The 19,037-nt window shown below is 36.6% G+C and overlaps 1 protein-coding gene and 1 pseudogene across 1 annotated transcript in view; one reads left to right on the top strand and one right to left on the bottom strand.

Annotated features, from left to right (window-relative positions):
• The window catches only part of Ppm1l (protein phosphatase, Mg2+/Mn2+ dependent 1L), a 357,536-nt gene that overhangs the window by 162,248 nt on the left and 176,251 nt on the right, over positions 1-19,037 (bottom strand). The window lies entirely within an intron of this gene.
• On the top strand, positions 10,126-10,242 carry LOC111812178 (annotated as a pseudogene).

Raw genomic sequence — 19,037 nt, 5'->3', positions numbered from 1 at the left:
TGTATGCAGTGTGTTAATTATTGAAACTGTCCTACCAATTTGGTTTGAAACTGTCTCATTGCTATTTGTTTCTCAATAAAATTATGGGGAAAAAGAGTTTCAGTGAGTTTTAAATGGTGAAATCTGATTAGATTTCTGTGTCTTGGCAAAACCTGAGTACAAAAAAAGTGTTTTGTAAATTTCTAATTTGGCTAAGTATGACAGAGCTAAAAACCTGAATAAAAATATAAAGGCGGTCATAGCACTCCTGTACTGTGCTCTCACAGATAAGGCCATCATAAAATGCAGGCCTTCTAAACACATCATCTTGACTGGGGGCCCAGGGATGCAAATTTTTATACTGCAATTAGATCATGGTATAGCCAGTTTCTACTATAGGAAGAAGGCATGGGGTATGAGTGAAGTAACTATAACATTTGAGATAGTGATTACCCCACTACCACAATCTGATACTGTCAAAAGGGATTGCCCAGGGCTGGAGAGATGGCTCAGTGGTCTAAAACACCTACTTAGAACAAGCTTAGCAAAGCATCAGGGACCGTGGTTCAATCCCCCAGCACCACATGCCAGCCAGCCCCGCCCCCTGGTGGGCTGAGCTGGCCACACACACCACACACTCTCTCTCTCTCTCTCTCTCTCTCTCTCTCTCTCTCTCAAATAAATAAATAAATAAATAAATAAAAAAAAAAGGGATTGCCCAGAACAAATATTCTAGGGTATTTACAAAATGTGTGTGTGTGTGTGTGTGTGTGTGTGTGTGTGTGTGTGTAAGAGACTGAGAGGGGTCAGGCAGGAAGAGAAAGAACAGTCTTTTGTTGAGACTGTTGCAAAGCATATAGGATCCTAAACCCTTAGGCAGTACAGCATGCCATGGCAGCCTTGCAGAAACTGCCCAAGGAAAGGAGAGGAGAGGAGAGGAGAAGAAGGGAAGGGATGGGAAAGGGTGAGGGGAAGGGGAATGGGAGGGGGAGGGGGAGAAAGAATAGGAGGGGGAGAGGAAGGAGAGGGGGAAGGGGAGGCAGAAGGGGAAGCCCAGAGCTGGTCCTAAAAATAAAATCTAAGCCAACTATCTGTGTAGTATTTAGTTGATTTCACCAGTATTATTCTAAAACTAAGCCAAATTCATGGCTATGATTCTTGTTCATACAAATAAAGGTATTCAAAGCCTTTTATTTTAAAAGGACAGGTTTATTGTAGCTCAAAGTTTGTAGAGGTTTCAGTTCATAGTGGGGGAAAGGAAAGGAGAAGGGAAAAGAAGGTGACAGAAAGTAATGTGGCAGGTATGGAAATTAAATGCATAAATGCAATGGCTGGATTTTGCTGGCTCAAGGAAATGTGCAATTCATCCTTGGGGGATGGGAGATTGTAAACTGCATTTTTAAAAGCTAAGTACTTCATATGCACAGGAACAGTAAACAGTCTTTTGTAGTTCTCTGGTTTTATCTACTTAGAAATGCCAGGTGAATCATAACCCCACTGAGAAAGAAATGGCTAAGAAAGGTCCTTCCATAGAGGGCTGAGATATGGGAGTCTGGAAAGTGGGGAGCACAAGGCAAGAGTGCAGTAGGTTCTTTCAGCCTTAGGAGCGGGCTCTTTTCACAGAACTCCCAAAAACAGCAGAGTATCTTCAATCACATATGGCTGTCTCTGAGGTATGCTGCCCATGATTGCTATAGTAGAGCTTGCCTGCAGGGAGAAGGACCATGGAATGAGGACTTCAGAAGGTCACCCACCTCTGGGAGTGAAATGTCACTTCCACCTTCCCGAAGTGTGCAGAAGAAGCTACAGTAATCATGATAATGGTTCAGGCCTAGGCTTCTCTTCCTTGTCTCCAGGATCCAGTTAAACCCTGGGAGGTCAGGACAATCCACTGTTTGTGTGTGTGGCAGGGAGGGGTGTCAATAATGATGGACATCAGATTCCTCACTAACAAGGACTCAAAATTAACTTAGTTTAAATGATAAAAATAAAAAAGTAATGTTTCCTTGAGCTCGTCTTATAATTCAGCCTAGTTACTTGTACATTAATTTTCTAATGCAAAACAGGAAAAAGCAGTACATGACATTTTGATACACTTATTCTGACAGGTATTTTTGCCCATCTGAAAGCAAACTATTGATCTTTTAAATTCTGCATAACAAATAATATGGTATGTGCAACAGACATCTTTTCCCTTTCCATGAACCTTCCTCCTTCCACAAACATCAGAGGACAGCATGAGGCTGGGGCCAAGGCTGACGGTCTAAATGTGACCTTTTATCTTTACGACAACACTGTCAAAATCACCAAAATCAAATAAGCCATTTTGGAAGAAAGCCCAGTTTTTAAGTGGCCCAGCTATGACCTCAGATAAATAAAACAGCAGAACATAGTTGACACTGAGTCCAGATGAAGGGAAAAAATTTCCTGCAGAAAAGGTTTGTAGGGCAAAGGGTGCATAGAGCTGGTCCTAAAAGTATTATCTAAGCCAACTACCTGTGTCGTATTTAGTCGGTTTCACCAATTTTATTCTAAAACTAAATAGAATTCATGGTTATGATTCTTGTTCATACAACTAAAGGTATTCACAGTCTTTTTTTTTTTTTTTAGGACAGGTTTTTCACAGCCCACAGTTTATAGACGTTTCAGTTCAGTCAGCTGGCTTCAAGGCAGGGTGGCAAGGCAAAGGGGCAGTGAAGTGGAGAAACAGGCCACAGTGGGCAGAAGGCAGCAAGCCTCAAAGCCATTACTTCAGTCTCCAAAGATTTCGTAAACTTTTTCATTAACCATCCCAGTATTTCATTAACTCTTTAATCTCTGTCTTATTCCTGATATTGTACTCTAATCTTGGTCTCCTTTTCATCTGTATGTATCAGAATACTTCCAATCTAATGACTTGAGTGTGGCATTCTGGCAATATTATTTACCACCACCTCATTTTTAATCACTAGCAAACTTGTCAGTAATGAGGTTCTGCTAGGCATGGTGGCACACACCTCTAATCTGAGCACTCGGGAGGCTGAGGTAGGAGGACTACCATGAGTTCAAAGCCAGCCTGAACTACATATCAAGACCCTATCTCAAAAGAAAAGGCAAAAAATTACTTTTTTAATGAAGTTTTTCTTTGCTAGATTAAAATAATCACAGGTATCACTGGAATTAGTAATTTATTAATCACTAGATCCATGAAATAATGTTTCTTATTCTATTTTATTCAAGTAAATGTTGGACTACTAAAAGTTTCTAATGTATCATTTTCAACAATTTTATATTTCAGGAATATGGTCTATAATTTTTTTTAATTTTCCATGAATATTTTTATGTCAAATAAGAATTCTTGAGGGAAACTGCATATAATCTATTACATCCCTATTAAGTTAGAATACCTACATATAGTTTTACCTTTTATTTTTTTTCACATCTTAAAGACATCCTTAACCCTACTTTGAATTCTTATTCACCATGATGCTTATATAAACTTTAAACAGATTATAGCATACATTTTTAAAAGGTTTGACCTGTTGCTTTTCCAAAGTACTGTAAGGACAAACCTGAAAGCCTAAAGTTATTCTAAATCCATTTAGTCATTTATTTATTTAAGAACTTTCTATTAATTCTATGAAGAATGAGTAAATAAAATAAAAAAGGTACAAAAAACATGAAAGGAAAAGAAACTGCTCAAAAATGAGAGAATAAGGGCCAGGGTAATGGCTCAGTAGAATAAGAGCTTGCCTGGCAAGTGCAAGGGCCTGAGTTCAATCCCCAGTTCTGGAAAAAAAAAATGAGAGAATAATTGGGATAGAAGAAAGGAGAGAAAAAGAAAAGAAAGAAAGAAAATTACATAATTTCTATTAATTTGTTTAAAGGAACAATTAAATTAGTGTTTATATTATTTACATGCCTATTTCTGATAATCTGAGCAACTACTTTGAAGATAACACTATTAACCACTGTTAATTTCCTATCATCTTGTTTTGAAATTCTGTATCATTATTGTTTATTATTGTCTTAAAAAACAAAACAAAAACTATATAGTGAATTTAAAAAATTTATTATAGTAAAAACATGTTGCTATTACATGCCCTAAAAAATGCTCCCTTTCACTTCAAACACATTTATCCCATCATTTTTGCCACTTTCTGAAGCCATTCTAGAACTTTTAAAATAATTCTTAAAAATTTTATTTATTTATTTATTGGATACAGGGTCTCACTATGCAGTTCAGACTCATGGTGATCCTCCTGTCTCAGCCTTGCCAGCGCGGAGTACAGGCGTATGCCACCATGCCCAGTTTTGGTCCAGCAGGGCACACCCAGGGTTCTGGAGCCGGCATGGCATGTGGTACCTGGAATCAAGCTCGAGTCCTTGCGCATGCCAGGCAGATGCTTAGGTCACGGAGCTCTCTACCTAGCCTGGGAGTACTTTCTGATATCTTTAGTTGCACTGTCATGGCTCCTCAATGGCCTTGAATTGATTCAAAACATTTATCTTTAATGGTCATTTTGATTCTGCAGAAGATCCAGAAGTTTGTAAAATACAGGGAATGTTCAAATTAAAACTGCAACACTTTTTTTGGTAAAAGACACATGGCCACAAAAAAAAAAAAAAAAAAAAAAAAAAGAAAGAAAGAAAGAATACATGGCCACAACGTACTCAGAAACTCAAAATACTCTGGTTGAACATACTTATTCCATCATTCTTGGCAACATGTGTTTCACTGTAATAAGTTCTTTGAAATTTAAAGATTCACGATATTTTTCTATTATACCTTGTGTGCTATGTCCCAGATGCTATAATGTTAAGCACTAGGTATACATACCAATAAATACAGCAGCATCCTTGCTTTTAAATAGCTTTCAGTCTGGAGCAAGCAAAGAGGCAATTGCTGACGGACATTGTAACATGACTATACAAGCAATGAGTTCCCAAAAGAGAAGCAGCTAAACAGATGTTTGCACAGAAAATGCCTTAGCAGGTGAGGCCTACAGGTAGAATGGCTTTTGTGGAAAAGCACATGCAAGAGGGCAGGAGGAGGGCATCAGAACAGGGGCAGGAGAAATTTTTCCAGATGGCCCAAAGGCCTTAAATCTTGATGCATAATAACTTCTTTCTGTTTATCTAATAGTTTTGGTTTGAAATATATCATTAGAATTTCATTACAAAGAACAATAGGAATAGTGATGACACATTAATATCTTCTTTATAAAACAAAACCCTCATATCACACAGAGTTTCCTTTAGGTTCCATTAAGATGTTTCTAACCATATATTAAATGGTCCCAAGTTGGGCTACTTTGAAACCATGTCTCCTGTCATTTGTAGTCTTTGCCTCTAACCTTCTATCAGTGTTTTTGTGTGGGAATCTCTCTACGTCTACCTTGGTTTAGGTGGATCCATACAAATAGCTAGACTCAGCTATTTATAAGGCTAATAGATTGAGAGATTTTAAAAATACTTTTAACCAACAGTTTAATTTTGAAAGGAAATTTGTCCTACTAATTTATCTGTGGACTGCCTTCTTACACGTCTTGTGAGTCTCTAAGTCAATGAGAGCTCATGATATGTCATCTAAAGTTAGAAAACCAGAAACAAATGGCAGTAGAAACATTTAAATGTCTAATTCCCTCTTGACCCTAGCACCTGTTCTATAAGCTCTTATGCCTGTATTCCTATATTCCTCTGCATGAAGTTTAGCTTGAAATAATATAGCACAAAAATACCAGAATAACAAGTTTCTATTTCATATAGCTTAAAAGTTAAAGTCACCCTATTGGCTTTATAACAGCATTGGTTTAGGTGAATCCATACAAATAGCTAGAATCAGTTTGGTGTTATGTGGTTCTAAGTCAATTCTAATTTGTTAATGGTCTGGCTCTATTCTCTCTCCTACTTGGAAGTCCTAACTCTACCCTACCAATAATCCCCCTAGCCTTAAGCATGCACATATTCAACCCAAATGCCTTTCAGATACCTAGAAATGTAATAAGAAGCATATGGAGGGAAAAAACTTCAGCAGTAGCTGAAGTGAGAAGCATATGTTTCTCAAAGGGGCTGCCAGAAAAAAAAAAAAAACCTGAAATCTAAAACTGGCACTCAACTGGCAGCTGTCTAAAAAAAATTTTAAGTACTTTGCAAAGTGTACTGAAAAAACAGATGTGGCAGGCATCATCAAATTCTGAGATTATTAAAGTTAAAGATAACAAAAGAAATATGTTAATGCTTATTTTTTCTATTACACATTTATTATCAAGCATTTTATTCTTCATAATAATTTATAGCTATCTTCATTACTTTTCTTGTTGTCGAGACAAAATACCCAACACCCAAAATTAAAGGAGGAAACGTTTATTTAGCCCACAGTTGTAGATATTTCAGTCCATAATTGGCTGGCTTCAAGGCAGCGTGGCTTGGCAGAGGGTCACTACAGATTAGAAGTAGTTCATGGAAAGTAGAAGACAGCAAAAGTAAGCAAGCAAGAGCCAGACAAACCTCTTCTTGTTACCTATATTGTATCCAAATACCATGATAAGGCAATTCTAAGCCAATCAGCGGTCTGATTTAATAATCACCACCCTTAATCGTAGCATGCACCATGAATCAATCAAACACTAGATTTAGCCACCTCTGGAAAAAACTCACCTATGACTGCATGAGGCTTTGGGGAGAAATCTAGACACAGCCATAAGAATCACAGTGTCTTAAACTTTACAATTTTTAAACTGTTTGCCAAGTGAATCACTACATAATACTACCAATCAACCTGCTATAATTACCACTTCTTCGTAAATTTCTATATGACATACTTTAATATGAGCAAACAATTCTCTGGCACAGATATTCACATTCTCACAGAAGGCCCTACGAGACAAAGAAATGAATTTCCAGAATTAGTAGGATTTTAAGCCTTGGTAGAGGAAAAAGAATGCCTTCAGAGAACTGACTCTTGTTATTTTTGCCCTTATGCAATTATTTTAACAGAAAGCAGCTCTGCATTTTCATAGAGTATGTAACCCTGAACAGAAAGACTTTAGTCAAGGAATGAGTTTTGTCCCTTTGATTAGCAGGTAGAGTTAAATGCTGTATGTGGAAGCCCTTTGTAGATGGGACACTAACACATATGAAGGATTATTTCCTAGCCTATAAGTGGTAGAAAGCCATGGATTTGCTCAAGAATGCAGATACCACCTTGCATAATACTTTTCCTGAACCAAAAGCCGAGTGAAAGGTTTAGACAGGATCATGAGGGTTTACAATCTCAGTATTCCAGGTGATCTCTAAATTCTCATTCAGCTTTATCAAAACAGCATGTCTTATGGCTTTGCATACACTATTATCAACATTTTGAAGTTTTCCCATGCCTTTTAAGTCCTAACACTCCTTTCTCATTACTGCTCCTGCTTGAACAAATATTAATTTTGAAATCTCAAAAGCCTTTTGTACCAGCCTTTCTGCTTTTTCTTCTAAGTGCAGAGATTCAACCTACTTTTATGGGTTCAAGACTCCTTCAACACTTGAAAAAGCAAAGAATTAGTAGTGGTATAGAAGCAATGCTAAATGGTCCATATGTTAGGAAATGGGAAGAAAGTTAATGTTCTTGAGTCCATTCTACATTGTACTTTTGGATTATTCTGCTGCAGTCAATATGAGTAACTGGTCCTCCTCTGAAATACCTTCCCCAATATGTGATAAGAATACCACTTTCTTGAAAGAACCATTGCTCTGTAAAGGTCCATGCACTTCCCCCTTCTCTAGGATTTATTTTTCTTGTACCATAGAAAATGCAGGAACCCAAAGATTAAAAAAAAAAAGGGGGGGGTTGAAACTAGTGAGAGGGATCCAGGGATGCTTCTTCAAGTCTAAGTCATAGACCAGAAGCATAAAAGGAATACCCATTCACAAGTGGCTGGGGCCAGCACTGAAATGGTTGAGGTCCACAGGCTGGAATTGCGGCTTCACAGGAGGATACAAGGTCTAAGTCCAGCAGCAATGAAGACTGTGCATTTGGAAAGATGATCTGCCCTGTATAGCTCTCTGCCAAACCTGTGCCCATACTAAAACGCTATGGTTGAAATTTGGGATCCTGTCTGGCCACCCCTCAAACTCTTCAACAGAGACATATAAATCTCTCATCACTGACAGTGATATACTCATACCAAGAACACACTCAACAGCATTAAACTTTCGTCAGATCTCTTACTTAGATTCTGCCAAACTGAACTGATAGAAAAGATGAAGCTATTAGTATCAAAACAGTACAGCTGTGGTAGGAAAATAAAATCCTAGTTGTCCACGAAGCTATGTGTTTTCCTGATACTAGAACAATCACATACAAAAACTAATTTTTCCTCATGATAGGTAACTAAATACTATATTATCCTGTTTGGTCATACATCTTCATCTTTAAACAGGTATCTTTTAAAAACATAATGTTGAAGGAGTTTATAGAAAACAACAGAGAGCCAGACAGGTAGCTCAGTGGATTAAAGCACCTGTTAAGGCAGATGCAGGGACCAGGGTTCAATCCTCAGTATGCTGTGCCTGCCTCTGAGGCATGCTGAGACAGCAATTGAGACTGGGCATGGTGGCGCACACCTGTAATCCCAGCGCTTGGAAGGCTAAAAACAGGAGGATCACTACAAGTCTGATTTGTGTAGTGAGACACTATAGACCCTGTACTAAATACATTTAAAAAATAAATAAGTAAGTTAAAAAAATAGAAAACAATAGTTCAAATTTCAGTTCCTGAAGCTCTGGGTTCCAGAAATGTTTAAGTCTCAAAAGAAATAACTCTTTAGTACATGCTAAAGCCTACACCTAAGGTACCAGTTTTAAAAAGTTATTTCATTTTTGTGAAAAAAAATGGAAGCAGAAAAACAAGAAATTCATAAGAGTTTATTTAGCACGTGTAGTTGTTAAGAAACCTTTAAAATATAAACACACAAAAATAAAAGTTAGAAAACAGTTGATTGCTTTTTTAAAAAAAGTAATGGAATTAAATTGAATATTGTTTCAATTTTGAAATTTTTAATTTTAATATAAGTAGACACTAATAAAGAAAATGTTAAAATAACTTTATAATTTTATAAAAAACACTTCATTAATGTGTAGATAGTTACACAAAATAATTTAAGAATAATAATGGTTAATATACTCTGCATTATGGTCTGCTGGAAGATAAAATAGGTAAAACTAATGAAGACATGGGTATAGGCAAGGACTTTCTGAACAGAATGTCAATGGCATAAGGCATAAAACTGAGAATCAAGAAATGGAACTATAACAAATTCAAAAGCTTTTGCACAACAAAGAAAACAACCAATAGAGCAAAGAATGGAGAAAAAAAAATTGTCAGCTATTCATCTGACAGAGGACTAATATCTAGAATATATAAAGATTTTTAAAAAATAGTCTGAAAAATAAAAGATCCAACAGAAAAAAATGGGCAAGTAAAATATTTTAATTTTAAATATATTCCAAGATTGAGCTGATCATTATTTCTGACAAGATTTGACACAACATGCCAAGATCTTCCACAACAAGGAATGAATTCTTTAGCTGCAGTGCCTTCCTTCCTCCCAGGATTATAGTATCAGCCAGGTCAGATTATCACCTCAGCAGAAGGGGCCACCCTCACAGTTCTAGAAACCTAGAATGACTCCTGCAAATGCTGAAGATTCTCAGACTAGCACAAAAAGAATTTAAAGTTTTGGTGTGGGTGTTTGTGTGTGCTAATTTATGTTAATATGTCAAATTGTTTAATATGTTGTGAACTATTTTAAAAGTTCAAGTGCTGACTTCTAAAAATTCTCCTTCCCTTTGACTTATATAACAACTGTAGTCTCGATTTTCCTCTCTTATTTGATTTTTTTGATTTCTCCTTCTTACCATTATTTATGGCCTTTTGTCCAACTTCTTAAATGGTTCTCTCTTGCAAGACATGGTGCCACATACCTATAATCCTAACACTCATGAATCTGAGGCAGGAAGACCTCGTTAAGTTTGAGGGAAGCCTGGACTCTGTAAGCAAGTTCAAAGCCAGTCTTAAATAAATAGGGAAACCCTATCTTAAAAAAAGAAAAAGAAAAATTTGGCTTTGGTCCTCTTTCCACTCTAAATTCCCTTCACAAGAGAGGGCACACTTTTTCTCATCAGTTTAATAGGTGCCTTTGGCCCACTGTGCAATGGCTATAAACTGCCAATTCCTTGGAAGTGCATGCATACTGTTCCTTGTATGGATCGCCCTAAGGGACCTTGGAGATGGCCATTTCCAATAGATGTTCACGTATCTAATCTCTGGTTGTGCCCTATTTAGGCTTCAGAAAAACAAGTGAGTGTGTTTGGAAACCACAGGCATGGTTTCAGGGCTCATAATGGCAAAGTTCTCACATTTATCCACAATAAGATGCATACAAGCATTGAGATCCTAAGCAGAGCCAAATTCAAGTACCCAAGTATCAGAAGCCACACATGTCAAAAAACATAGGGGTTTGACCAAGTTTAACATGATGAATTTGAAGGCATGGTGACTAAGAAGTAGCCCATCCCACATGACAGAGTCAACTACATTTCTAATTGTGGAGCCCAGACAAAGAGGCGGGCACTGCATTCATGAGGGTTTCCACAGTGCTGAGCCTTCCATCATCACATCCACCAATTGACCCTACTTCCTGACTATACAAAAGGTGCCTCCAGAAAGCTGGAACTCCATCCAGAGCCCAGACAACTCCTGGTTTCCAATCTATAATTTTCAGTGGTTCTAAATAGATACCTATATTAGACCAAAATTCTAACAATTCTAACTCTACAAGCCTAAAATTATTCTTTATAATTTTCTTCCAGAGCCATATCTTCCTTTTCTATTTCCTCTTAATAAATAGCATCATTTTCTAACAAGTACTCCAAACAAAAATGAAGTCACTCCTTTGGCCACCTTGTCTATTCATTATTTATGATGTCTCACACATTGTTGGCTCCATTTGATTGCCATGGAATGACTTTTACACAAATCCTCCTCTTTATGCAAACCGCCTTCATCTCTACCTCATGTTTGCCAACAGCTTCTCTGCACCATTCTGTTATGTCTCCCACTGATACCTTACTTTACCAATACTTATCTCCCTATTTCAAAAATAGTCCTTATAAACTATGTAGAAAACATAAAGCTCTTAGTAAAGCACTCAGGAACTTGAAGATCCAACCCAATGCCCTCTTATCAACCTAATCTACCAAATCTTTTGAAACACACTTTAATCTTGCCCTTGCTTAAACATGTAGATTCTGTTTTAAATGATTTTCCTCCTCACCTTCCTGACTGTATTCTTATTCATTTGTGCTTTGCTCATTCCATCTCTTATACCAAAATGAATTCCTCTTTCCTTAACCATATTTTACTCAGTATTCCAGATTTAGTTCAAACATAAGTCCCTCAGAGATCATTCACTGCACTCTCACTATTTATTGCCTATGTTCCCAAGAGAATCTGTATGGAACTATGTCCATGGTTCTAGTTAATTGCTTATGTATTAACTGCCCCACACAGACGTGAACTGTTTTACAGCAGGGGTTATATCTTGGTAATGACCATTTCCTACATCACTTATCTCTGTGTATTCACAATTAAAAAGACAGACAGACCTTCATTTATTTGGCAAATAAATTTCAACAACCTTCTGCTTCTGTGCTATGATTTCTATTACTAAACATACAATATCCATTTTAAAAAGGAAGTAGTGATAAACAGATTACATATAATCTCAACTCTCATTTGAATTTTTAAATCCAAATGTATGACTATAAAAAAGATTACAAGAAAAAAGAAAAAAAGATTAGTGAACATTCAACAAAAATTATTTGTGTGAACAACACTGCTTCCACTTCATACCATTCTGTATGTGATAGAAATTCCTTTTTTGTCATCCATTTTAAGATCAAACAACCACAGTAAAAGCTCTATTATGATTTTCATCATAATACAATGTAATATAAACATAATCTAACCTGTCAAAAAGAAGACAACTATATTTCTCAAAGAATTGATTACTACTACTATGGATTCATGTAAGTAGAAAGACTAGCAAAACTCAAAAAACTGTTCAATTTAGACATTTGGGTCAAACGGATTTCTACTAGTGTGACAAAATACCTAATGTGAGTAGCTTAAAAGAAAAAAGGGTTATTTTGACACACAATTTCAGAACTCAATCCATGGTTAGTTGGCTCCACTGTTTTTCAGCCTGTTGCAAGGAAGTACACAATGGCAGGGAGTGTGTGATGAAGAAAACTCATTTCATGGAAGCTAGGAAGTGAAATACAGGACAGAGTTGGGTCCCACTATCCCTTTCAAGGGAATGCCTCAAATTATCTAAATTTTTCCCACTAGGCCCCACTTCCTAAGGACCTACCATATCCTAACTACACCATTATCTGGTGACTAAGCATTCAAGATAGGAGGTTTGAGTGAACATTTCAAACCCAAACCTTGACAACAATGAGTACATGCAAATACATTCATATTTATCACAGGCAATACAAAGAAAGAAAATTCTTTCTTTGCTGAATATTCTCCTTTTCCCATTCAGAATCATTCTATACCTCTGTACTCTCTGCTGGGTTAGGCTTTGAGATCCTGACATGCACAGCCTGCACCAAGTTTCCTTGCCTTCTGGCTTCTCACTAGGTTTGGCAATGGGAGGCAAGAGATCAGAGGGTGAGCAGACACTAAAATTGGTATGTTCATCTCCTTGGAGCTTCTCTGCCAAGTCACGTGCAGCAGCTGGGTCTCTGCACAGGTTAAGCAGTCCCTATCTCCTATTTTCAGTTCTTGATAGTTTCCAGTAGCTTCATTCTTTCCTTTTTTGACTTTTAGGCTTGGGCTTGGTCATAGGCCAGGGTGCTTCACTGTCCCTATTTTATTGTTTTGCACTATGCCAAACCTTTGTAAGTAGTCATTTATTATAGTGACAATGACTGAAAAGCAATTTAACAAGATAGTTTATGATGAAGAAAATGTGATCAAATAAATGTAACACACTCATGGGCAAGATGGAAAACACTATAATGCCATGTAACAGAAATGATGTATACAACAACATAAACTTGAGAGAAAAAATACATGCAGATAAGTTTTCTTTGATTAATAACAAATTATAAATTTCTTTAATTAATAACAAACTATTAATAGATTGTTCATATATAGATTGCTTATTTTAAGTTTTTAATGTGTTGCCATAACTAAGTTAAAAAATTTAGACAGCTTCAATAAACAGAAGTTAAAGAAAATTAACTAGACTGAAATTAATATTGATGAAACATCAGCATTTGTGGAGTTATAGCAGCAGGGAAAGAGCCTCTCCAAGATATGCTGTCCAGATGTAGGAATATAGCAATATGAGAAAGAGAAGCAGGGAACTGAGTCCCTGGGACCCAGGAAGAAACTGAAGTGAGAACTGAAGCCCACAGGGAGAGCAAAGGAAAAACCTTCAAGGAAGAACGAGGCAGGTGACACTTTCTCCTTGAGCCTGAACTCATTGTGTGAGAGGGGTGGCTTGAAACTGCAGAGGCCTCCAGAGCAGAGCACAAGTGGAACAGGGTGGTAGACACAGCAGACTGCGGTGGGTGCTAAGTTGTACCAGACTAACATCCTGCAAGAGAGGGTAACTGGCCAGGAGCATCCTGGAGAGGAGCCAACTGGGCTCCGATAGCAGAGCAGCTGCTGGCTCCACTTAGTGGTTCCCAGTTCTGTGGTCAAGGAGCCAAGTTCCAGCCAGTAGGGAGCTGAGCACAAGTCAACAGGTGGGACACAGACTGTTGCAGGCTGAACAGGTCTGATTCCAGCCTCAAAGACAGAAACCAGCCTGAATTTCAGTGGATCTAATGATGCTGGACTAATAGGACTATATACTACCCTCCATGAAGCTACAGCTGGCTCTCCTGGATTCATCAACTCAGGTCTGGACTCTTGTCTGCTCACATTGTCTACCAGTGATAGCAGAAGCACACATTGCAGTGCAATCTTTTTTTTTTTTTTTTCATTTTCCTATTTTTTTCCTGTCTTTTCCTGTTGTTCTTTTTTTATTGTTCTTGTTTTTACATGAGTGTGAACAAAGTGACTAGGTTTTTCTTCTGTTGTTACTGTTGTTGCTCTGTTCTATTCTTATTTTTATTTCTTCCCTCTCTCTTCCCCACCTGTCTGCCTCACCAATTTCTCAAACACTGCATGATCTTCCTTTGTCCTCCAGACTTACTTTTAATCTCCTCCTCTTTTTCTATTTCTCTCCATAACACCTTTTAAGTTTTTTCCCCTAAGTATAAAATCACCATATTGAGGGCTTATTTATGGCATATAATTTTCTGGTTCATTTTAGATTTTGTTGTATAACAATAAATCTAGTTCATATGGCTAAAGGTGGTAAATTAATAGTTACCTCAGTTTGTCATTTTCTAAGCTGTTTTTTGCTGATTGTACCAATTTGGGCAAAGTGACATAATTGTTCTAACCATGTTTCTTCCTGGTAAACCAAAATTGAAATTGCCCATGGGTCATAAAACAAATTCTACAAACCAGTGCCAAAGAACCAGGGGCTGGACCAACTAGGCAGCAATTTTTCATCCCCAATGAATTGAAAGGGTAGGACCTTGCAATAGACTCAAAGCCCCAAAGTAAGCTACACCCAGAAGATATCTCAAAGTAGTAATCATTTCCCATGGATTATAAATACTACCAATAAAGCTACTGGCCACAGAGAATTTACAAATATCATTCCAAGAATTAAACTAAAAAAATAGAAAATGAGAAAATAGTTAAACAAGATACAACTTCAGGCTTCCAGATCACCAAAGGCAAACCTAGAGGCAATAAGGTGGAAAAATCTGAAAGCCACCTACCTACCTGGACACTCTGAAGTGGTCACAGCAGAAATAACAAAGTAGATTAACAATGTTCTAGGAAAAAAAAATCAGCATTTATTTTTTGCTGCATACCAAATGAATAAGTTGGATCATATAAAAAAAAAAAATCGCATACTTTTCAACACCAAAGTCACACCCTGCATGGCAAGAGGCTCACAAGAGAGGTGCACAGCAACTGAGATGACTGAGGAACAGCAGGTTCGTATCTCACATCTCAAGCTTGCTCCAGGAATAGCATAGGGAATCACTCAAATCATGAAAGATGTTCTTCCTCCACCATTTCCTCTCTATCTCTTCTCCTTTCCACTCCCATAATAAAATGTGCAGATGGTAATAAGCAACTGAAATTAAACACTGTGGGAAAGATAAGTTGTAGTTATACCCTGACACAGGGGCCATAGTCACACTCTTGCCTGTTTCTCTTCCATGCTGAAATTATTTTCTTTTATTTTTTATTTTTTGCGGAACTGGGGATTGAACTCAGGCCCTTGCACTTGCCAGGCAAGTGCTTATTCTACTGAGCTATCTTCCCAGCCCCTCCATGCTGAAATCATAAAAAATATTCACATCTCATGAAGGACAGACATAATAAAAGGAATGAAAACCTTGCCCTAAAAGTAAAGAGAATATACTGTAGAAAAGATCTACTCTGTTCTAGTTGGTGAATATGAGTACATTCCATAAAGATTTTAGGCCTCGGCTTTCTCATTTTAAAAATAAAACTGTGTTATTCTACATTGCAGTTTGTCTAAGGCAATTTTCAGCTCTGGATTGTCTCAATTTCTATCTACATCATGATTTTAAATGTTTTTTTTCCCTACTACTACAAATAATATCTTATGAAGTACTATAGCTTGGCCTCTTAAGCCTCGTCAACCTGAGTTCAAATTCCAGAGTTGTCATTTTCTCACTGTGACAATGTGCAAGCTGCTAACTTTCTCTGCTCTTTTCCCACCTGAAATAAAAATATTAATATATTTTGTGCAATAGGACTGTTACTATATCTAGGACATTGTAAACTCTAAATGAATGCTATTATTGATGACAATGATGTTACTGCAATAAAATTTCATTAATTACCTGGTTTGAGTCAAATCCCAGGCCTTACCCACAAAACAAAAGGATAGGAAGCAAATAATTCCTAGGATATCAAACAAACACCACTGCTTCCTTATGTCCTTGCACAAATTCATGAAATGTTCTACATCATATTCTATCTACAATATCATTCCTATTCTGGGCTTCATAGTCTAGGACAGATTATCAGGAGTGTTCTATGCTTACATAGAAATAGAAAACCTATTTAAAACTAAAATTATTTGCTTATACGATAAAAAGTCAAGAAAGGCTAGCCTAGATCCCGCTACAAAAATCTCACTCCTAATCCAATTTTTAAAAAAATAAAGTTATAAGGTAGATTTAAAGGTAAAGGAACAAGGAATAGAGAACAAAAACTCTAGAATTTTTTTTTTTTATTAGAAAAAGGTTAAGGACCAGAATTCATATGCCAAATAAGAGGGTTAATTAAAAATAAATATTTGAAGAGGTATTATAAGAAAAAAAATAATTAGTATATTTCTTTTGGTTAACTTATATCTTTCAAAGTATAATTCATCCCAAAATATATAACCACTTAAAATTTAAAAAATGTAACAGTAAAATTGGAATGAGTGATGGTGTTGTTGAAACCTGTTTTTCTAATGGATACTAACTCAAGAAAATCTGGTTCATACATAATATATATTATGTGTGCATTTTGTGCAAGAAAATGAATGTACCTCACTGCTCAACTGCTTTAGCCAATGAGATTTCTATTCACTTCAACTCACAGAACACTAAAGCCTCTACTGTCCCATCTTATTTCCTCTAAGTAACATGTATTTTAATATATTTTATCCATATAATGCACTTTTCTAAATCTCAACCTTGATTTGTTGATCAACTTTCAGCTTACCACAACCACTAGAAGATAAAACATAATTTCTGTTATGGTTTGTATCTAGCTGTCACCCCAAAGCCTCATGTAGTCATGGCATGGACTTCTGGAGGCTGTGATTAATTCACGATGCAATGCTGAGATTATGCATGTGATTGTTACACCCAACCTGGGGCAAACAGCCTGTATGCTGCGTAAGGATGGGAGGAGGCTTGCTCTTTGCCTCTGCTGCTGCTGTGGTTGCCACTGCTCCTGCCTTTTTGCTGCTTTCCGCCACCATGAACAGCTGCTCTCGGCCATGTGCCACTCTGCCTTGGAGCCAGCAGAGTGTGGACTGAAAGTTCCACAAACTGTGAGCTAAATAAGCCTTTTCTTCTTGATTCAGGTGTTAAGTATCTTGTCCCAGCAATGAGAGAAAAGTAACCAAGACAATTTCAAAAGAAAATAAAGATAAAAATCTAAGCACTTATCTTGATTTATCTTCTTTCTGCAAGTTAGAGAGGCCTCAGTTAAAAAGTAACTAACAGGGTCCTTGGTTGCCTAGATTCATTTCAAGGCTCCTAAAAGTTCTGCCAATTTAGAGTACTAGAGCTAGTATTAAACTAACAATACAAACAAAAAAACAACAAACATCAATTAATTTTTTAATAACTAGAAGAAAAAGTGAACAAAATGTCAACAAAAATTTTCCATAATTCTCTAACAACAGAAAAATCTGAGCATGTATTGGTCCTGAGGATAGAGTTCTGAACACAGAACTTTAAGACCTGACTCTATTTCTGACAAAGCCTCCATAGGAGTAAAATGTATGTTTAAGCAACAGTCTTAGAACATGAATATTCATTTAAGTTCCCTATGTGTCAGATTATTTTGCAATCTTACTCGGAGGTCACAAAGATCACAGAACAAGTTTATTAGAAAGATGTTCAATCAGAATACACATTCTTCTCAGCTGCACAAGGGACTTTCTCCAAAACAGACCATATACTAGCTCACATAACAAAGGTTCCAAACACATTCACTGGGAGAAAGATCACCTCTTTAATAAATGACATTGGAAAAACAGGCTTTTCACATGCTAAAGATTAAAACTAAACCCATACCTTTTACCATGCACTACAATAAAATCAAAATGGATCCAAGATCTAATATTAAATACAGAAACAATATTAATACAGAAACATTAAATCTACTGGAATACAGAACAGGTAGAACTCTTGAAGGCATTGCTGTAGGCAAAGACTTTATAAACAAAAACCCAGATCACATAGGAACTACCCATAAAGAATGAACCACCAGGATTTTATCATATTAAAAAGCTTTTGCACAGGAAAAGAAACCACAAACAGAGTGAAAAGACAACACACAGTGTGGGACAAAATGTTTGCCAGGTGTTCCTGAGATAAAGAACTAATAGCTACAATATATAAAGAATTAAAAAAAAAAAAATCAGACCGCCACCCATTTGAAGACTCGATCCAGAAATAGGCATCTGAAATGAATAGATACTTCTCAGATCAAAAAGTAGAAACTAAACATAAATATATGAAAAAATATTCAGCAGCATTGGGCATTCAAGAGATGCGAGCTAAAACAACACTGAGATTCCATCTCACTTCAGAAAGGATAGCTATTATCAGGAAATGAACCAATAACAAATGCTGCAAGGGGTATGGGGAAAAAAGAATACTTCTCCATTGTTGGTGGAAGTGTAGACTGGTGTAACCACTTTGGAAATCAGTGTAGAGACTCCTCAAAACCTAAAACTAAAATTCCCATTGAACTCATCTATTGCTTTTCTTGGTACCTTCCTGAACTAATTAAAAGCATTATATCACAGAATTAGATACACATCCACGTTTATAGTAGCACAGTTTGTAATAGCTAAATCTTGGAAACAAATCAAATGCCCATCAAATAGGAAATGGAAAAAAGTTTTTTTTGTTGTTTTTTTTTTTTTGTTTTTTTTTTATGCAGGGGAGTACTACTCAGCAAAAACTGGTTACATTAAAATTTTTGGTGTTTTTCTTCCAGTCTTTTTTTAATGAAATAAAGATTATACTAGGTAACACTTTATATTCATTTTTCCCCTAGGTAGCAAATTAGAATATCAAATATTCTATTAAAGTTACTTAACAGCTTCATAATATTTTAATATGGTTGAGACATAATTTAACAGTACAAAACCAGGTACTGATGCACACCTGCAATCCTA

The sequence above is a fragment of the Octodon degus genome, unplaced genomic scaffold, assembly GCF_000260255.1.
Source record: "Octodon degus isolate 3935 unplaced genomic scaffold, OctDeg1.0 scaffold00115, whole genome shotgun sequence".
In the NCBI taxonomy this organism is placed as follows: Eukaryota; Metazoa; Chordata; class Mammalia; order Rodentia; family Octodontidae; genus Octodon; species Octodon degus.
This window is presented reverse-complemented; position numbering and strand designations above follow the sequence as displayed.